The following is a 23,154-nucleotide window of genomic DNA, read 5'->3' as shown; positions in this document are numbered from 1 at the left end:
TAATGTTATTATGTATTTAGTAGGCAATAAATTTCTACTCTATTTTAATAAATAACCCTTGCTAACTAACATGGAAAATGATCATCCCTATAAATATAGAGAATAATAAAGTCAGAGGCCTTAAGGATCATTAAAAGCAAAATGTTTTTATCTCATATTCCATCTTTACTTGCTTGGTAATGAATTCTAGAGTGTTATATTAATAATGATTCAGATAACAAATCTTTGTTTAGCAGGTAAGAGTACTTAACTGACAAGTTATACCTACTGCAGGCATAAGTATGAGGAGCACATGCATATTTCCTGTCATTGATTTGGTTCAACCTAATTTTTTTATAGTTGAGGAACTGAGGGCAAAGAGATTGGAATATTCTATAGATGATACAGCAAGTTAATATTAAAGGCAAAATTAGAAACTAGAATTCTTAACTTTCAGTGTCATGCTTTTTCTACTATACCATAGACATATATTCTCTCTCCATCTCTCTCTTTCTCGTTTGCTCTCTAGTGTACACACACACACACACACCCTCATTTTTTTTAGTTAATTGTAACACAATTTAGCCCTCTCTTTCTGGAAAAAATTCTAGCCTAATAGTGTATTAGTGCATATAGATTTCACGTCTGTAAAATTTAACCATTATATGAATTAGGCTTGGGGATTGCTTTGTGGTGTTCGAGTTGTGGGAAATAGCATTTGCAGAGGGGAGATTCTTGAATGTACAGCATGATCACTTACCAATTACATTCCTTTTTGTGGAAAGAAGGTAAGCCTTAGCCTCAAAGAAGGGGAAAGGGTCCTCAAGTTCAGGTCTGGCTAGTTAATATGAACGGAAAACCAAAGGGTAAACAGATTTTCAAAGGATAAAAAATTGATTATTATAGGCATTATATAGGCTACTGAATCATTGATTCTGTTGTTCATTTTCACTTTTCCAAAGTGTGAGGTAAGCAGCGGCAATAAGCCAACATGTACAGTGGGAAGAGCCACATAGTGGGGAGGTAAAGGGTTACTTGCAGAACAGTCCAGCTGCAGAGCAAGGAAGTAAAAAACAAAGTGACAAGCATCCCTACAAAGCAATATATCAAGTGCAAATTAATACACGGTTACGCCTTATCAAGCGATCACTTATCTACCGATCTCAATTCTGGAACACAGCCTTAAATCCTGAATATGCAAAACAGTTTCTGAACAATAAAACTACAAGTGAGAAAATGTATGCGCTTTACCAGAACCATCTAATAATTTAGGAACCATACTGAATATTCTAAGGATTTTGACTTTTATTCTTGAGAGAGAAAAGAAGGCATTGCAGGGTTTTGAGGAGACGGGTAGTGTGAACTAACTCCCTTTGGCAGGATCACTTTGCCTACCATGTTGAGAACAGACTGGGGGGTGAGGGGTGGTGGTAGAAGCAGGGAGACCCATTGGGAGGTCATTGCAACAATCCTGGCAAGAGAGGACAGGCTTGGACCTAAATGGAAAGAGTGGAGTCAGTAAAAATTGGTCAGATTCTGGATATATAATATACTGCAAGTAGAGCCAACAGGATTTACTGTTGGAATACATGTGGGGCCTAAGAGACATGGAGAAGTGAAGGATGACTCTGAAGTCTTTGTTGGGCAACTACAAGCATGGCATCACTAATAAATGAAATGGGAGAGACGGTGGGAGGGGCAGTTTGGACAGAAAGATTGATCCTTTTTAATAAAGGTGCATTGGTATCAACAAGAAAATTATATTCAATAGACTTGCTTATAAAAGGCAGAAAAAATAGATGATGTATCATTACAGAAAATTTACCTTTAAAAAAATGTAGGTGCCTAAACACTGGCAATTCAAGGAATAAGCTTAAGTCTTTAAATTTTTCCCATGTGTAGAACAGATGATTCCCTCAAAATAAAAATGAAGCATTATGTTTTCATTACTAAGAGCTGAGGGGACATTGTATAGGAATAATCAACTTATTTTTTAAAATAAGTTTATAAAAAATCAAAGTATTAAGGGGTTACAAATGAGGAGTAATCAGATTTAGTTGGACTAACTCGGAGCAAGTCTTCAGAAGTAGCTAAGGTTTAATCCAGAAGAAAGGTTTCCCAGAAGAAAGGAAGGCAGAAAGAGAAAGGACAGGTAGGATCTTGCCAGGAATCTCAGAGATCAAAAAGCCTGCTTGGAGAGATCAAAAAGCCTCCAGCTAAAATCCAAGTCTCTTGATTCAGGGAGGAAATAGAGAAAATGGATCTGTGAGAAGCTCTGAGAGAAAGAGGTAGGTTGAGCAGAGGAATCACAAAGTAAGAAAAAGAATAAGTGATTAGGCATCAAAAGCTCTGAGGCCCCACTCTCTTGATGGGCAAGTATCCATTTCCTCTCCAGTGGAGTTGGCCAAATTGTGTCAAAGGCACCTTTACGCCCCAATTAAAATTCTCTAATTTTAAATGAGACTTCCTCTTCAAGCCTGGGAAGGGATTATTATCCAGAAGATATTAACCAACTGTTCATCACCTCCAGTAAGTACCGGATGTGAGGAAACCAAGGGATAGGTTACTTTTAATGGAATTTATTACTTGTTATTAAATCCCAGAATGAGGTCCTGAGAACAATCTGCCACCAGATTAATCTTAAGCACCACTTTGATTGTGTCACTGGCCTTTGCCAAACTCCCATGGTTTTTTGTTGCTCTCACTTGCTCAGACCTCTGTGATCTGGCCCTACTGCGTCTGGGCAGACTCATTGCCTGCCCCTCCTGTCCACATGCTTGAAGTTTCAGTCAATCCAGCTTCAAATATATGGCACTCGTGGAAGTAACTCTTCTCCTGGAATGTCTCTCACTCTGCTTCCCCTTCCCCAAACTCCTTTTAAGATCCAGTGTCTTAGTACATTTGCTATTGTGTATAACAGGATACCTGAAACTGAGTAATTTATAAAGAAAGAGAATTTATTTCTTACAGTTGTGGGGACTGAGAAGTTCAAGGTTGAGGTGCCACATCTGGCGAGAGCCTTCCTGCTAGTGGGGACTCTCTGCAGAGTCCCTAGTTGACAGCACAGGGCATCACATGGCAGGGGTCTGAGCACGCTAGCTCAGCTCTCTCTTCCACTTCATACAAAGCCAGTCCCACTCCTGCAATAACCTATTAATCAATTAATGGTTTAATCCACTCATGAGGGCAGAAGCCTCATGGCCCAATCACTTCTTAAAGGCTCTACCTTTCAATACTGTCACATTGGAGATTAAGGTTCAGAAGAGAAAAACACTCAAACCGTATCACCTAGTGATACCTTTCCAGATTCCCAGGCTAAGTGATCAATTTATTTTACTATTTATCTGGCACTTATATCCTGCCTGTGGCTTCATTATCAGTACACACTTTTGGATCATCTCTGGTGAACTTAACATGTCCCTCACACTATCTTAATACAGCTTAGTAGCTATGAACAAATGAATGGATATTGATTTTTGATACTTTCAGAAAATAAGACAGAATGGTTTCATATCAGTTTGGAATAATATAAAGTCCTGATTAAGAAGCAGGGAAAAGATTAAAAATATAACTAACTAATGTTCACCAGTTTCCAGTTTGATAAGCATGTTCACTCTTCTTGTTAGGTATCCAGAAAGACAGATTTTATGATATGATATGTGCTAGTTAAATCCAGATACTGACTTCAATGAATTGTGTTTTTGTTTATAGTACAGAAAATCAGCAAAAATGAAAAAAAAAAAAAAAACCCCAGAAGCACAAAAGTATACTATTTTAGGCTATCTATGAATTCTAGTCACCAAATGCTGCATTTACAATATGCCCAACAAATGAAGATCATATATATTAGTGCATTAGCTGAAATTGTGAATTGAGAGTGAGGAGCAGAGTCAGGTAGAGTAGGGAAGGGATGGAGAGGGAGCGAAGAGCAATGTGAATCTTCCTGGAAGACATCAGAGAAATAATTTAGTGCCAAATGATGAACCGAATTAGAAATTTACTACTTGACAAACCATGATTTAAAATATGAATATATCCCATAAACTGTAAGAAACATTTGATTAAAATTTGAGAAAGTGCTCTTATTTCACTCTGGGAGTTAGAAAAAGAGAGAGATGGAGATCTTGGTAGGGATGGCAACAAAGCTATACATCATTAGTGAATAGTAACAGAATGTGGAGACACAGAATTTCAAATCTGCCCCACAGGCAAAGTGATTCAGTTTATTGATTATAGCAATATAAGCCTAACCGCATGGCAGTAACATATATTAAATTAGATTCCATTGGCCTATGATTTAGGATTCCTACATTAAAAGATTTCTAGTCCCATTACTTGAACATTTTGCAGTTCCCCGGTGTTGGGTGTTTTATAGATCTCTGTGTGCACTGTGGTCATTTACTTTTAGGTTTCATTTGTGATAATTCACTCAGGATGGATGGTCACTTGGTAAAATCATCTTGTTGGAAAAAATAATGAATAACCTAATTCAATGCAGAAGAAAATAATGCCATCATAAATATATATATCAGCATTCCTCTCTTTTCAAGTTTTGAATTTCTAACTGTATATGGCTCAGACCTTAGATTTAGAAAGGAAAAAAGAGGATAAAATCACTCACGTACGACAGTTGTTTTAAAAACTGAATTTCCAGCATTTTTCTCTTGAAACTAGTCCGAAATATTCTCCTCATATTTAGGAAGCTTTAAATTCCTACTTAAGTAAAAGTTCCATTCTTTACTTTCTTCTTTTTCTTCTCGGTCCAATCCCTTAAATTAACTAATTCACAAAATGCAATGTTTTATGGAAAAATAATGATAACATCAGAATTGGAATGAGAAAAGAACCTAAAACATTCAATTTCAGATAACCAAATCTACCTTCTCTAGGTTGTTGTTCTTACAAGAATTTTTTGTCCTTAAGAGAGAGATCCTTTGTATACATCTGTGTGTTTAGAGTGATTTTGAGTTTTTGATGTTGTTTATCTAAAGCCTAGATTCTTCTACTTTTTATCTGATGGGATAATAATAGAACTGTTTTCTTTGTTGTTGTTTTCTTTTCTTTTCTTTTTTTTTTTTAGAGACAGGAGAGAGGGGAGAGTGGAGAAAGGATGAAGAGAGAGGGAAGAATAGTATGAAGTTTTGTTCTGGAAGACATAAAGGAAATAATTTAGTGCTAAATAATGAACATAATTGGAAATTTACTACTTTACGAATCAGCCTGTGTCCAGCCTGGAATGCAGTGGCATGATCACAGCTCACTGCAACCTCCAGCTCCCAGGCTCAAGGAATCCTCCTGGCTCAGCCTTCTGAGTAGCTGGGACTATAGGCGCACACCACCATGCCCAGCTAATTTTTTAAATTTTTTGTAGAGACAGGGTCTCACTATTTTGCCCAGACTGGTCTCGAACTCCTGGCTTCAAGCAATCCTCCCACCTGAGCCTCCCAAAGCATTGGAATTATAGGCATGAGCCACTGCATCCAGCAGATAGCATTATTTGATGGCTATAAAATAAATACTGAAGCATAATCATCCTAATCTCATAAAAGTAATTATTTACTTATTTTACTGAGTGTTTACGGTCATAATGTATAACTATGTAAACATAGTGCTTATATTAGAGTTCACAGTAATTAAAATAATTTAGTGTCAAATTGATTCCCCATCAGAATTAACCTTTCTCTTAAGTAAATACCTGTGGCATTTGGGTGTCTATCCAGTTTATAACACAGACTGCCTCATTTCGAAGGAATTTGGAAAGGCTTGGGAAAGGTAGGGAGCCCCACTGGTAAGTAAGCAAGCAGACTCAACAGCTGCTCAACCCAGAGACGCTCAGCTGGGTTGGGAGTTGGATGAGACCTAGGTTAAGAGATATTTTCCTAATGAAGAAAGGGTAAAGAAATGATGGATAGAAATTCTCACCCAGCCACAGCAGCTGGCAGGGGTCATGTCAACTAAGAGGGGCTGGCAAAATTGCCTATATAAAGGTGAGAGGAGGCTGGAGGAAGTAGGGCAATGCTTATAGGAAAGTCCAGCAAGGGTGTTAAGAGAGAGGGGGTGGGGGACAGACAATGAGAAGAGGACCTGGAGAAGGGCGTTCTTTCCACAAGTGTATTAACTAGGCCAATGCAAGTCAAATTCTGTATGTATTAATTAATTAATGTTAATTCTTTAAATGAGGTAAAGGTGATTAAAGAATGAAAGAAAAAATTCCTAAGCAGTTATAAGTACCTTTGGTCATTTTGATAATTTTAATTTTAGATGATTTAAAATTATCAGTTAGACAAACAATTGTAGTTTTGGAAGAACCAAATTAGAAAGCTCCTGTGTTCTATCCACTTAAAGCCTGATTATTTATGGTGCTGGCTTAGCTCAGTTGAGAGCCCTTAATTAGTAAGCTTGAATATTTGGTCTCCTCAGTGTGATGTGTCACTTTACCTATTGATCCTGGCTTTGAAGCTAGGATACCAGAGCCTGGGATGGATCTGCCTTTAGGCATCAAGTCTTCCAGTCTCCCAAATTATCATGCCTGGGCTCTATCGACTTAGTCTGCTTAGGGACATTCCTCTAGGCACCCTGTTAGTGATTTTTGCTCTATCCACCTAAACTTTAATTAAGAGAGTGAACATCTTCTGCCTGGTAGAGCAGTCTTCCTCACAGTAAAAACCAAATTCTGTTTCTCCTAATGAAAGTTTAATGTATATTCTGTTTCAACCCATGACCCAGCAGGGGCAGAAAAATTAAGAGTAGCAGGATGGGACAGAATGAGAAATACTATGAATGGAAATGAAGAAGTCAAGCTGCAAATAGGGCTGCAGATCCAACTTCAAATGGCAGAAAATTCAGCCAAGTGCTGGTGCACTGTATCCGGAGAAGATAGTTCTGGCAGGCACTAGTTATCGTCAGGAAAAAGAGGAAATAGGGAAAGGAGGGAGAGGGAGGCAATCAACTGTATCTATAACATTTCATTTCCTGCAAAAGGAAAATAATCTAATCCCAACCATACAGCAAAATGAACATTTGTTAAATCTGGGTAGTGGATGCCTGTATACATAATACAACAGTGGTTCTCAAGGTGTGGTCCCCAGATCAGTGGCATTGGAGTCACCTGGAAACTTGCTAGAAATGCACATTCTCAGGCCCCACCCCAGACCTACTGAGTCAGAAACTCTGGAGATAGAACCAGACAACCTGTGTTTTCACAAGCACTCCAGGCGATTCTGGTACACAATAAAGTTTGAGAACCATAGTAATAGAGTATTCTTTGTTCTTTCAGAGTGTTGCAGTGGTGATGCGGGAGTCCCGGCAGGGGTACTGGTGGAGGGCAGCCATGGCAGAGGTCTGATTGGTCTGGTCATAAGGTAGAGTTTCAGGAATAGGGCCTTGGTGCCCTGCAGAGCCAGGGATGGGGTGCGCAAGGGCTGGCTTAAAACAAATTAGTGGAAGGCAAGACTGTCATCTAAAAGGAATGGTACAAGTTCTACGGAAAACTGTATGGAGATTTTTTTGAAGAACTAAAAGTAGATCTACCATTCTACTCAAAGGAAAAGAAGTCATTTTCTCAAAAAGATACCTGCCCTTGTATGTTTATCAAAGCACCATGCACAATAGCAAAGATATGGAATCAACCTAAATGTCCAACAATGGATGATAGATTAAAGAAAATGTGGTATATACACACAAAGAAATACTATTTAGCCACACACAAGAAATGATACTATGTCTTTTGCAGCAACATGGATGGAGCTGGAGGCCATTATCTTACATGAAAAACTCAGAGACAGAAAGACAAATACTGCATGTTCTCATCTATGAGTGAGAGCCAAATAATGTGCACACATGGATGTGGAGTGTGGAATGACAGACACTGGAGACGGGTAAGGTTGAGGGGGTGGGGGAGGATGAGAAATTACTTAATGGGTACAATGTATGGTATTTGGATGATCGATACACTAAAAGCCCAGACTTTACCACTATGCAATAAATCCATGTAACAACATTGCACTTGTACCCCTTAAATTTATATAAATAAAAATAAATAAAAGGAATGATGCTGGGCAAGTTAACTAAGATGGAGTCTTGGGACAAGATAATATGTACGGCAAGGATCTTGTTAGCAATAGATGTGGAATGCAGACTTAGAATAAGAACATGGCAGGAGGCTGGTGTTACCAAGCAGGGGTCCACTTTAACTCTGGGCTAATAGCTACAGCAAGGCTGACTTGGTGCTGACATGCCCAGGCCACTGAACTCCCCTTCTTTCCTCCCTTCTTCCCTTCCCACCTAGGGCCAACCAAAGGCAAAACTGCAGGTAGGGACCAGGGAGTTTTGTGGCAATTGGAGGGTTAGACTTGCCAAGAGTAAGGCAGGTTGATGACTTTAGCCAAAACTTCTCCCTGTGACAAAAGTGCCCCCTCTCTTCTCGCCTATACCACACCTGAGCAAAAAGAACAAAGTTAATTAAAAAAAAATTTTTTTAAATATAATTTCAGCTGTATAAAATATAATATGTATTTTTAAATGCACGGAATAAAAGTTTTCAACAAGCATAACCAAGAATTAAGTTTTCACAAAGCCTCCAAGTCTTCACATTTGGCCTGAATTAACCCAGATGTTTTTCTCGTCTTTATAGTTTCTCTATGTTACTCTTCTCCTATGTACTCCCTCTTTCATCCCAGAAAGTTCTCAGAGCTCCTGGAGTTAAAATGTGCTGACCTGGGGCTCCCTGCCAAGACATTAGTACTAATGGCCCAGGCTGAAGAGGTTGCTGTATTAAGACATCGGTGCTTGATGCTTGAGTCACATTTACCTTGTTCAAGGATCCCTTATTATTTTGCCTCAGACAGTGGATGCTGAGAAGGAGAAAAATATATATAGAGATCTTGAATTATAACTTTTTTTTTACTCTAATCCCATGAAAAGCACTCTAACTTTTTAACATTTCTTTTGAATTTAGTACAACTCACTACCTATTTCAACACACTGAAGTTTATAGAAACTGGTTGAATTAAGTCTTTTATTTCCTTGAAGAAATTTATTTAGCATATCCCTGGGCTAAATGTTTGCATTGCAATTCTGTCATTTACAACAGTGTAGGAATAACGTCATATTTCCTCACAGGGATGTCTAAAATCGCTAGGAGATCTACTAAAAGGCAAACTGCTATCATTATACTATGTTTGAATTATAATCCAGGTACTCATTTCAGTATCTTCCCTTTCATATAGCAGCAAAAATTCCCAGGAAGCATGTCATGGGAAGCTAAAGGATCCAGAGAAAGTGAAAACTTTCCAAATTGAAAATTCCAATTTGGTAGTAATAAAAATTATTCTGAACATGAGTTTAACATTAGTAGGTGTGGTGGGTAGAATAATGTTCCCCCCAAAATGCCACATCCAAATCCTCAGAACCTGTGAATATGTTAGGTTACCTGACAAGAGGAATGAATGTTGTTAATAAGCAGACTCTAAAATGGGGAAATTATCATAGATTATCCAGGTGAGCCCAGTGGAATCACCAGGTCCCTAAAAGAGAAGTTGGGGGAGGGCAGAAGAGTGAGAAACAGTGAGATGGCAGCAGGAGGACTCGGCCTGAGGCTGCTGGCTTTGAAGGTGGGAGGCGGCTGTGAACCAAGGACAGTGGGCAGCCTCTAGAAGCTGGGCTGCACAGTAGGAGGTGAGTGGCAGGCAAGTGAGAGAAACTTCATCTGTATTGACAGCTGCTCCCTATTGCCTGAGCTCTGTCTCCCGTCAGATCAGTGGTAAGATTAGATTCTCATAGGAGCACAAACCATTCTGAAAACTATACATGTGAGGGATCTGGGTTGTGCTCCTTATGCGAGTCTAATGCCTGACAATGTGAGGTGGAGCTGAGGCGGTGATGCTAGCACTGGGGAGTGGCTGCAAATACAGATTATTATTAGCAGAGAGGTTTGTTTGCACAATAAACGTAATGTGCTTGAATCATCCCAAAACCATCCCCACCCCAGGTCCATGGAAAAATGGTCTTCCATGAAACTGGTCCCTGGTGCCAAAAAGATTGGGAACAGCTGCTCTAAAGCATGAATGAGTTAATTAATGTCTTTCATTGTATAATATGTTCTTCCACCATGTTAAACTAATATTGCATCAGAGAGTGACCTTGGAGGAGTATCAGAAATAATAATGAGACAGGAAAGCAGAGAACTGGTTTTCATATATTAAGTACTAGAGTATTCATTTTTCTCCAAAAGACTGAGGGATTTTAAATAATTGGCAGGTAAAATAGTTCTTAAATAGAATGTAAGTTATTAACTCACAGAATGTGCCTAAAAACATATATTACAAAAATAATTCCACTTAGATGAGTTTAAGATCACTTAATTATCTTACCAAAGTAGAACAAAGTCTTGGGAGGAATTCATCCTTTTTTCCCTATCCTGAAAGTTATGGACAAGTTGAGTAAAATCATACATTTCCTACTTTCCATTTCCCATGATGCTGGAATATTACCCAGGAAATAAACATGATTGAGACTGTTTGTTTCCTAAAACCATGAGAAAAATGTGGACTGCTTAGAAAGTTACACCCAAGGGAAAAGGCTCATGCTGAGACCATTGATGTTGTGAACGTGTTTGGTTACTTTTCTCAAGAGTCCACTTCTCATCACTGGATTAGGAAGCCTGCAGCCCATAGAGAAACAGTCCCTTGTCCAAGGTCAACAGAGTTGGGAAAAAAGACTAAGCTTGACAGATCTTTTCCATGTGCATGGATGTTGACAGCGACAGAAATACTGCATTCAACCTTCTACCTCTGTCAGCTCCTGTGCACGGCATGAATTTGATATTTTAAGTATAATTTACTGGATGTCTTCAAACCTAATCAAAAGTTCAAATTAAATTTCTTTCCCTTACTCCCCAAGCCACCTTTGTTTATAGCTGTAGCTCTCAGTTCTTGGAGAGTTAATTCTTTGTTTAATTTGCTTGCAGTCAAATTTATAAATAAAGTGGCAGACCATAAAGGAGTTTTTGGACAACTGCCATCACGAGAATAGGAAGTTGACAGAAAGAGAAAGACAGGAGTAATCAACTCTGCTGTGTAGTAGGCAGAGCAGGAAAATAATGGGGGGAGAGTAACAGGAGGAGGAGGAGGAAGGAAACAGGAGAGCCCAGGAACTGAGAAGTGTCACGAGAGAGCAGGACAGCAAGGAAAACACAAGATGGGTTAGGGAAATCAACAACCAGCACAGGATGTAGGATTATTGCAAGGCACAGCAGAAGAGGCAGGGTATTGAGTTTGATGATTTTATAAAAATAGCTCCCATGGCCAGAAGGTCAGAAAACTGGCTGAGAAGTTAACCAGCCGAGAAGGCAGAACCTATAAAGGATAATGAAAATTCAAATGAGACCTTTGTATTATATTTTAGTATAGATAAACTATACTTTATAAACTTTGCAGTATACTGTGAACTTTGAAATAAAAAAAAACTAGTGGCAATATGAGAGGTTAAAAAAGAGCATTTAAAAGGTTTTCTTGAAAAAGAAAATTCTAGAATCTCTTTCCTTCTCTTGAGAAAGCTGTGCTGGCTCCTCCGTACGGTTTCCTTGCTGCTCATGACACACTGCTTTCTGAGTTTGACTTTGCTGAGTTGGAGCTTTTCAGCTTGCAGCTGGGACTGCACTGGCTCTCTGGGGTCTGTGCCCTTTCCGTTGGACATTTCACATTTCATCTCATGTCTCCCTGTCTTCTTGATCAGGGACCCTTTGCCTGCTACCGGCTTTTTCATCCACAGGAAGTTTTAAAGAGTAAAGGCAGAACCATGTCAAGTCATGCCCCCTTAGCTGCTCATAAAGTTGCAGCAGCTCTAGAACTCAAGTGAGAGAGCATCGAGTAACTAATTCATTCCCCCATAATACACCGTTGAAAATACTAACATCCTCAATCTCATCTCCTTTTCTATCATTATCCAGAGTTCTTTTAAAAATTTTAAAATTTCACAAAATGTAGGTGAAAGTGTCTAGAATATGCCACTGTGGCATAAAAATGATTCTGACCTGAAGGCACTAAAGAAGAGGCATTTTTTTCTTTCTGAACTCCCTTATCTGCCTAAAAGCAGGGCCTCACAAAAGAACTCTTGAGTGTCATAAATCCCAACCACTGGCCTGAGGCAGGGATACAGGTTTTAGTTCTCAAAAAGGAATGGAGATGTTTTAAAGAGACACAGAATACTTTTGCCTTTTTCTTTTTCAGGCCATTCCCTCTGTTGCACACCCTGACTCTTTCTCACCCTTTCTTCTTCTTTTCCCCTGCATCGGTTTTCCCTCCTCTTTCTTTTCTCATTCCTTTTCTTCTTCTTTCTCCTGTTCTCTCTCCTGTTCTTCTTCCCTTTGGCTGTACTTATGGAGGTAGGCTCACCTTGTGTATCTAACCTCCGTGAAGTAGGCAGACCAACACGCTGAACCAGATCTCCACTCTTTAGTTCCAGTTTTCTACCTGCACCTGAGTCAGTCAGATCTACCCTTTCTTAGGAGCCAATGATCTTCAGTTTAGGGGAGGGTTCCATTTTGGCTTGAGAGTCAAGCTCTTCAATCCAGCTATTAATAGAAAAAAAACAAAAAACAAAAAACCCCCAAACTCTGTAAAATAATTTAAAGAGGTTTATTCTGAGCCAAATGCGTGTGACCAGCCCAGAGTACATGGCCTCAAGAGGTCCTGAGAAAATGTTCCCCGTGGTAGCCAGGTTACTGTTTGGTTTTATACATTCACGGAGACAGGAAGTACACGTAAAATCATAAATCAATAGGTAGAAGGTGTACATTGGTCTGGCCCAAGGTGGGGGAGGCTTATAGGATTTGGTGGGTTTAAAGATTCTTTGATTTGTAATTCGTTAAAGGAATGAAGCTTTGTCTAAAGGCTTGGAATGTTTTAATTTAAGATAAGGATGTCGGTTAATCCTAATCTGTTAAAACACCAGACATTTACTGAAACTCATGTGATCTGTTAAGCAAACTGATGGCCTATAGATGTTGTTTAAGCATTATCTTGTTTAACCCATTATTTGTTAATGATTTAGTATCTTATTGTTACAAAGAGTAACTCCGAAAGGGAGGGGGGCATGGCAAGACATGTCTGACCTCCCTTCTTCTCATGGGGGGCAACTCAGCTTTAAGGTTTTTCTGGAGTCCCCTTGGCCAAGAGGGGGTCCATTCAGTTGGCTGGGGGACTTGAGATTTTACTTTAGTTCACACAGCTTGACCAGGGAGTCTGTACTTTGAGAGTTACTGAGCCTCCACCATAAAACTTGATCTCCATTGTATCTGTTCTTAATTTGTTAGAATATAGAGCAGAGAAACAGTATGATCTTTCTCCTTTTGGCCTCCAACACAGACTCCAGACCAGCTTATGCTTGAGAAGGCCCTTGAGTCTGGGTCATAGAGCCTTACTGTTGGGGTAACCCCACCTCCTGGTTTGCCAGTGTCAGCCCCAGTTTACAACTCATGACCCTTCATACTTCTTCCTATAGCCCTCTTCTCAAAACAGTGCACCAGGAAGGACAATAAGCTATGTGGTCACCTTATCTTTTGCCCACTTACCAAGGGCTATTCATCAGTTGGGTTTCTTCATAAGAGGGCTTGTATGTATCTACCATGTAAAATATGTCTTGTGCAAGCTACAGATTCCTAAATTTGGCATTCTAGATCCCTCCACAATCCTTCCCCTGCTTACAGGCTTCCATGCTCCTTACACTGCAGTTTGTCTTACAAGCTTGTCTGCCTGGTATTTTTTATGATTACATTAGCTGATTTCCTACCTGTACCTCCAAGAACATAGAAAGTATTTTCTGCTTTTCTGTGGAATTGTCCATCTCTCTTCAATTTTTCTCCTTGTTTCTTACAAAATCCTACTCTGTTTCTTAGAAAAGCCTACTACCCTCTCTTCTGTTTCTTAAAAAACACTGTTATTTACAAAACCTTTCCAAATCCAGCCAAAGTGCCATCTTCACCATGAAACCTATCATTAGAGTTCAGGTAGCAATAACATGGTGTCTGAATGTTGACAGACCAAAATTCAAACTTTTGTTTTATTACTTATTAACTGGGTGGGCTTGAAAAACTTAATTGTCCTCTAAGTCTCAATTTCCTCCTATATCTAATGAGTGTAACACTTAGCTAACAGAGTTAAGAATTAAATGAGGTCGTTAGTTATGTAAAAACACCTGTAAAAATAACTTCCCTTTTATTCCCCTGAATTCATGTAGTACTTTTGGCATACTACTTTGTATTATAGATATTTATATATTTTTACCACAAATTGATTTGTTTCTTAAACTCAAGGGTTACATATATACACACACAAATACATATATAAATATGGGTATATGTGTATTGCATATGTATTTTTATATATGTGCATAAATGTCTGTGTGTACATATATATACACACATATATATGTATGTATACATAGAAAGTATTTTCTACACAATTTGTTCAATAAATGTTCACACTGAGATCCAGAAAGGTTGTGACTGGTACCCAGCTAAGTAGTTGATTAGGTTTGCCCTTTCTCTTTCACACAAATGAAGTTGCTATAAAAGGGAAGTATATATCTGTGTATCAACCCACACTCTAAAAATATATTTATAATGTGTTAATTGAATGCCAAGGCCTAGAAGTTGGCACCATACTGGCACAAACACTTGCTTCCTATCTGTGGACCACCACCAGGCATACACTGTGATCAGCCCATTGTTTACAGCTGGGTAGGCTCCACAGCTTTGCTGACTTGAGTCCCCCTGAGTGACATGGACTCTGGGGCAGAGCAGAGCACCCTGGTTAACCTGGGAAACAGAGAATCTGTACAAGGCATCTTTGGTGATTCAGAGCATGGACTGTGAAGCTAGATAACCTGGTTCAAATCCTGGTTTGGCCACTTCCCAAATAAGGGCCTTGTCTTAGTCTATTTATAACAAAACACCACAGATTGGGTAGTTTATAAAGAACAGAATTTTTTTTTCATGGTTCTAAAGGCTGGAAAGTCCAAGATCAAGGTGCTGGCATCCGGTGAGGACCTTCTTGCCATGTCTTCACATGGTGGAGGCAGAAGGGCAAGCTAGCAATTGCTACATGAAACCTCTTCTATAAGAGCTCCTGTTTATGAGGAAGGAGGCTTCATGGCCAAATCACCTCTTAAAGGCCCAGCCTCTTAATACTATCACATTGGCAACACCTGAATTTTGGAAGGAACACATTCAAATCAGAGCAGGCCTTAGCCAAATTACTTCTCTTCTCACTGTCATCTCCTCATTATCATTGTCTAACAGGTGATTCTGCTTTAGGATTTTTTCTCAGGGGTAAGATGTTTATGTATTATTTTCCAGGAAGATAGTCCTATTTTATGTGATAAATCTTGAATCATCATCTGTCCTCTCATCCAAGATGCATCAACTCTAATGGCATGAGAGTGGACATTTTCTTTCACAGAGCATAATTTTTTTTATCACTTTGACTAACCAAATCTTTACTGACCTTATACATTAAAAATATTTTATCACAAGCCTCTGCTACATATGACATAACCCCTGAAAACAACACTGTGGAATCTTTGACCTCAAGTCTATAAATATTTTTGTGTATTGCATAAAGTCATTGATATCCTGGATTCTGTTAGCAAAAGTAAAGGTGTAAGAAAAGTACCCTCAATGAAAACCTAGCATCCTATTACCTTCATATATAGTGCTAACTGTTTTAAATGGACACCTGCACCTACTTTCTCTTTTGATCATCAGATGAAGTGAAGGAGGTATCATAATTTCTATTTACATATGAGGACAATGAAGCTCTAAGACAGTGATCAGCAACTTCAGCCTACTACTGATTTTGTACAGCCTGCAAGCTAAGAATGGTTTTTGCATTTTTTAATGGTTGGGGGAAAATATCAAAAGAAGAGTAATATTTCATGACATAAAAATTATATGAAATTCTAATTTCAGTTTTCACTAATAAAATTTTATTGGAAGACAACCATGTTCATTCATTCAAATGTTGTCCATGGCTGCTTTCAAACTACAACATAGTGAGTAGCTGCAATAGAGACTATGTCCTATAAAGCTAAAAGTATTTACCATACTGGCCCTTTACAGAAAAAGTTTGCTGACTCCTGCCCTAAGGGATTAAATGACTTTCCCAAAATTACACAGCAGGTAGGGCAAGGTTTTGCAACTTGCATCTAGATCCCTTGACTATCTCAAAGAACAGGCTCATTGACTAGATGTCTCTTTGCTTTGTAGACAAAGAAAAAAAAAAGCAATTTTTTTCATGTTTTTGAACAGTTTAGGGACAGCCAAGCTTCTGAGCTTCAATTTCAGTTGCAAAAAGCTTCAATTATGGAAGCATGGCAAATGCAGAATCCACAGATGCAGCCTCTCGAGTGCAGCTGATATGAGCACCTCCTCCTCGCCACTAATCAGCTCCACTCCTTTGTCCCAGGCTAACCTCAAAGCTGAAGTGTGTCACCTGCAGGATACTCATCTCTCCCATCAGTGCCATGATGAGACTTATTCTTGGCCTGACCCCAGACATAATACTTATCAAGAGTATTATACCCCTTGGTGCTCTTGTGACTAAGGAAAATCAAAATAATATGTTGTCAGATAAAGAAAAGAAATATCACCCTCAGATCATCCCTTATTAGTGGCTTCTTGTAAAAAATTTTTAAAACATTTACTGACAATACCTGCTCTGCATTTTGTATGTATAAAGAATGCTTTGGAAACTCAAATATTTACTTCTTTGGCTTCAAAACAGGTTTGTCAGTTGGTAAGCTTACAATAACTTGGAAGACAGCCATCTGTTCTCAACAGAAAGTAAGTTGCCCAGAGGATTTAAACAGGAGCAAGATGGCCAATTTGGGCAGTTTCCCAAATATTACTGTGTTGGTCCATGGTATCCATTATTTTCTTTTTCTGTATACATTCTTAGAAAATTAATCACATCCATATCCAAATGTAAATATATACATATATTCCAAAACCCAGCTAATTTTTGGAACACTCTAAATTTTGGAACAAGACCTGTTCTCCCTTCCCTGTGTTACCGCTGATAGCCAAGAATTGAACAAACTACTTCAACATCAGAAAATATGGTATGCAATTTCTTTCCCAAATATTACATGGTGTACTAAGACCAATTATCTATTAGGCCTCCATGTGCTAATATTTCATGTGTATTACAGTTATCAATGAATTTGTCAGGAAAAAAGGCAAAATGCACATAAACTATGATAAGAAAATCTCTAAGAGACACAGTTATAAAGCAGTTTATTTCATCATCATCATCATTACTAATAAAAGCCTGTTGGAAATACATTGGGCTTGATACTCTACTAAGCTGTCAGAGAAACCTCTAACATAGGAAGTGATTAATCAAGAGTAGAGAGAAATAGTAGGGCAGAGAATGCTTTATCTGCCTTAGTTAAAATTTGCACCAGTTAAAATTTAGAGCCCCCCTAATGCCATATAAAACAGTTTGTAATTCATCCTTCTGCTGCAGGTTTTGTTTTTTAAGTTTTTATGTTGAAATAATTTAAGATTTATAGGAAAGTGGCAAAAATTTCTATATACTCTTCACCCAGATTCCTCAACAGTTAATGTTTTACATTTACTTTATCATTTTTGTATAAGTAGATATAGAGATAGATGGATACATATAATTATGTTTTTGCACCACTTGGGAGCAAGTTAGAGACATGATGCTCCTTTATCACTAAATATTTCACTGTGCATTTCCTGAAACCAAGGACATCCTCTTACATAACCACAGTACAGTTATCAAAATCAGGAAATTAACTTTGATACAGTTAAATCAGAAAACTAACTTTGATCTACAGATCTCATTCAAATTTTGCCAATTATCTCACAAATATTCTTTATAGGAAAAGAAAAAATTTTCTGGTCCAAGATTCCATCTAGGAGCATAAATTGCATTTAGTTTTCTTCTTTCATTTCCTTTAGTCTGGAATCTCTATTCTAATGACCTTGACACTTTTGAAGAGTCCAGACCATTTATTTTGGAAAATATGTCTCAATTTGTAGATTCTGATAGTTCCTCATAATTAGATTCACACTATGTGTTTTGGGTGGGAATACTTATTAGAGTGATGTTTGGCCCTGTCTCACTGCTGATGTCATATCAGAGACACATGGTATTCGTTTGTCTAATTACAGGGGATATTAATTAACCTTGCATACTTGGTTAAGATAGTACCTACTGGGTTTCTTCACTGTACATTTTCTATATTTTTCCCCTTTGTCATTAATCAATATCTTGTGTGAAGTTACATTGAGACTATGTAATATCCTCTTTCTCATTAAACGTTCAACCAGTAATTGTATCATTTACTGGTGGTTCTTGCTTGAAACAATTATTACTATGGAGGTTACCAAATGATTTTCTAATTTTATCCTTTTGTCTACATTTATTACTGTATGGAGGAGGTTTTTCCTTCTTGCCTATTTATGTGTCTATGTAAAATAGATTCATGAATCCTTACTTTATTCAATAAATTACAAACTAGTACTATCATTGTTTATTTTGATGCACAAATAGTTTGGCCTAGTGGAAGACCCACTGCAAATCTTTGAGGTGAGCAGTAAGATAATCTGAGCTGTGCTTTATGGTGCTAATGCTGGTAACTTTTTAGAAACACAAAAGACAAGAGGTGAAGAAAACCATCGGAGCTAAGGAGAGCACTGGGTATAGAAAGGGCAAAATTAATTTTAGTGACTGCAGTGAGGCATAATCAATGGGATTTAGAAACTGGGTGTAGAGGTAAAGGAAAAAGAGGTTTTAGCCTGGGCATTTGGGAAGGTAGCACTGCCACAGGCACAGGCAGAGGATACAGAGGCAAGGTCACAAATGAAGACAAAGAGTTTAGATTTAGACTGTGGAGTTCAAGTTTCCAAATGTATATCTATGAGGAAATGCCTAGCACTTGAAAATAGAAACCTGGAGCTCAGAAAAGAAATACAGTAATCCCCTCTTTATCTATGGGGGATACATTCTAAGGCCCCCCAGTAGATGCCAGAAATCCTATATATACACGACGTCTTTTCAATTTGATAATTGAGCCAGCCACAAAGTGACTAACGGTAGGTAATGTATACAGCGTGATGCTACAAAGGGATGATTCACGTCTGGGGAGGGATGGAGCTGGTCTGCATGAGATTTCATCATGTTACTCAGCTCGGCATGCAGTTTAAAACTTAGGAATTGTTTATTTCTGGAATTTTCTATTTAATATTTTTGGACTGTGGTTGACCACAAGTAACTGAAACCATGGATAAGGGGGGGGGGGAATTACTGTAGCAATAAAGTAGATCTGGGAATTGTCAAAGACTGAGGCTTTGGAAGTTAATGAGCTCATTTAGCAGAAATATCAAGCCAAAAGAAAAGAAAAAGGGACCAATTCTAGGGAATATCTACAATTAGAATGTCAGTGGTGAAAAAAAATGTGAGTGGTAGAGTAAGGGAAAGACACTGTGGAAAATAAGAATATCAAAAAGAGTTTTTTGATCTATTATCAAAACCTTGACCAGAGAAAATTTCAAAAAGGAGTAGTAAATGGAGCCAAACTCTAAGGTTGAATAGAATGATGAGATGAGACCATGAAGGGACAAGTCAGTGCTATCTTTAAGGGAGCTAACTCCATAGGACAGTGTGGACAGAAACCAATTTACAGGTGAGCAAGGTGAGGTGAGGAAGTGACAACAATGAATATGATTTACACTTTCAGAAAGTTTGGCAGTGAAAGGAAGATGGAGACTGCCTTTGGATGAGGCAGGAACAAGAGGATTTTTCTTAGATGGGAGGGCCTGATCATTGCTTTATGCTGGAGGACATACACGAGGACAAGATCAAGAATGCAAGGGTTGCCAGTGGAAAGCAGAAAGTCTTGCTGTACCTGGACCCTGGAGAGAAGAATGGGTGAAAGCATAGGGGAGTCTTGAAGTGAAGAGGACAGCTGTTGAGGGAAGATGATGCTAAATATCCCTGATCTTCTCAGTGTAGTCAGAGGGAAGAAAAAAGGATGAGTTCAGAGATTTTTGAACAGTGGAAATGATTTTGAACAGTGGCCATAAGCAGTGAAATATGCCTAGGACCAATATGGCAGCATTCTTATATATATAAAAACCTGATTGTGTATACACCATGTTAATGATGGTCATCATATGAACTCCTCAAATTCTTTATAGATCAGAATAGAGAATAGGCACATTGTGAGTGGGTTAGGCTCCTTGAAAATGCTGATGCCAAATCAGGAGTAAACATGCAAGAGATTTATTGGGGGGGGAATGCTTATGAAGACAGAAGGAAGGGAATCAGAGGCAGGAAAGCCTTCAGATGGTGATGTGGGTCTGCCTACTGTGAAAGAGAAGGATTGGGTAGGAAGAGGCTCAGACTGCAGTGTGATTCTAGGACATTTGGCCAAGCCATAGTGGAATCTTCAAGCCAAAGTCACCTGTTAGTGTAGGTTTCTGTCTTGCACGAAAGGGCCAGTATTTAGTACTCTTGCCATGGTTGGTCATTGGCTAGGAGCAGCCTGCGGGAAGCAGGGAGTGGGCTTGTGGGCTGATCCAAAGGGAAGACAGAACGACTTTGCTCTGCAGCAGGGGATTTGAGGGCCACATTTCCATGGCTGCACAGTGAGCATGTAATGAAAATATGTATTTTTCAAGATCAGTTCCTTGGAAGAAAGAAAATCACCCGAAAGAGTGCCTGATGAATGCTCCAAAGATGGGCCAAGCTGGAAACCTTCACCTGGGAGGATTTGTTAATCTCTAATCTGTTGTGACATAGAGCTGAAAATTAAACCTATGTGGATGGACTCAGAGGGCTGTAGAAGGTTTGAACTGCTGGATCAAAGTGAGAGAAGTATAACCTAGACAACGTCTAGGTAAAGTGACTTAAAGCAGCTCTGAGGACCTTAACTAACCAAACTTGAATAGGCAGGAGGGAATCAGGAAGGAAGCAAGCCATGAAAAGGTACCTGAAGAGTTGTGCTAATTTAATAGTGTAAGAGTGCTATTACATTGAGATGAGAGAGTTGTGGGTTCAGTAAAGGTCTTTGCTGCTTCCCTGGAAAGTTTAAGGGTTAGTGTTTGGGTATAGGTTCGGGTTAGGATTAGTTTAAGATTGCAGAGACATTTCTAGGGTTTCCAGTAGTCCTGAAATTAGGGTGAGGGGAGTGAGGCAGGGTTGTGCAAGTATAGGCTTGGATCATGTCTTTATTTAGAATTTTGATACTTTATTCATCATGGATTTTTTGCACCAATTTTTTTTTTAGTATTGCATTAAAATATTCATCTAGATTACTGAGGTTTTGGCACCCTCTTAAATATTGCACCCAAGGTGAGTGCCTCACTTGTTTCACCCTAGCGCCAGCTCTGTTTCAATTTCGTAATCATTTCTTTCTGGTTTTGATGTTGGACCATCTCATGTGATGGCAAAAGGCATTAAAAAGAGAAAGCACTATTGGGGATGCAAACACTTTGGGGAAGAAACAAGTCTCTCTCTCTCTCTCTAATAGAATTTTTTTTAGAGTAGTTTTAGGTTCACAGCAAAATTGAGAGGAAGGCAAAAAGATTTCGCAGATACTCACTGCCCCTGTATATGCATAGCCTCTCCCATTATAACTATCCTCCACCAGGGTGGTACCTTTGTTATAACTGATGCACCTACATGGACACATCATTGTTACCCAAAAAGTAGTTTACATTAGGGTTCACTCTTGGCATTGTACATTCTATAGGTTTGGACAGATGTATAACGACATGTATCCACTATTATAGCATCATACAGAGTAGTTTCACTGCCCTAAAAATCCTCTGTGCTCTACATCATTTTTTTAATGCTTCCCTGATCAAACTTTGGATAGCTTTGTGCTCTACAAAGCTTTGTGTTAATAAGAGAAGCCATTTCCAGACAGATGAATAAAAAGATTGACCAGAACATTCAGGGCCTAGCTGGGGTTAGAGAAATTGAATTTTTAGTAGTACTAAATAGCATAATTATAGGAATCTTGCCAGAAAGTTAAGGATTAGCAAAGGCTATGCAGAAGAACCAGGGAGGAAGTAACCTAGGATGTTGGTCATAGTCTCCATCCATCCCTTCCCCTTTGCTCTTTCAGAAAGCCTTTGGTAATCCTTAACTTAGAGTTAACCTTAAAAATGTTTTTCTTTTCTTATTTATATGCTCCTGACAATTATGGCCAAGCTGTATACTGGTACATAGTATTGCCTGGAACATAGTAGGTACTCCATAAGTATTTGTTGAATAAATGAAAGCACATTCACTGAGTTTATAAAACATTAAAAGTCATTTTGGAGGACAAACAAGAAAACCAAGGAATCAAAACCTTTTTTTCCTGACTATCCTGGCTAAAGGAAGCATCAGGTCATCTTCATTAATTTATTACCTGTATCTTTGTTACCTCCCAGTGTCCTATTGCTGTAATTGTCTGTTATAGGTAATAGTTAAGAGATGTCACTACTTTGAAATTTGCTAATTGAAGGTCTAAGGACATAAAATTCTATGAAAAAAATATTTAATTAAATAGGTGACATTTAGACTATTCCTGTGAAGATAACTTCCTCTTGGGTGGCTTCAACATAGATGGAAATAAAAATTAGACTTGGTTAATTTCTTAGTTTTCAGAATTACAAGGTTGTCTGAATGAGAAGGTTAATAAAGGCAAGACTGGTTAGTAAGAGCCACCCTCATTTGAATACAAAATGTCCATAATGTATGTAAAAGGCATAAAGAGTTCAGTGGCCGGCAGCAACCTCCTGGGTTAGGAGAGCAATCTCAGTTCTGATGGTGTCATCATCCTTCAAGACATGAGAAGGGGGCAGAGCCAGGAGACTTCCATTTTTAGCTAATGGGTTCTGTCATTTTAGAATAAATTCAATTATTGTTCTAATTTGGTGTTGGACTTTAAAAAGTATTGCTCTTAACTCAGTTGTTCTGTTGTGTAATTTTTTTGTGCTCGACAACTTTTGGGCAGTTAACAAAAGCAGAAGCAGTAGAACTGCTACCCATGTGACCTTGTCCATGTTCCCTACGGCGTCATGTTTACCAAAGTGCTGGCCTAACAGTTCCTCCTCTGATCACTTCCCAAATGTTGGATATTTATGTTTTTAAC

This window comes from Lemur catta, chromosome 5, assembly GCF_020740605.2.
Source record: "Lemur catta isolate mLemCat1 chromosome 5, mLemCat1.pri, whole genome shotgun sequence".
Taxonomy (NCBI): domain Eukaryota; kingdom Metazoa; phylum Chordata; class Mammalia; order Primates; family Lemuridae; genus Lemur; species Lemur catta.
This window is presented reverse-complemented; position numbering follows the sequence as displayed.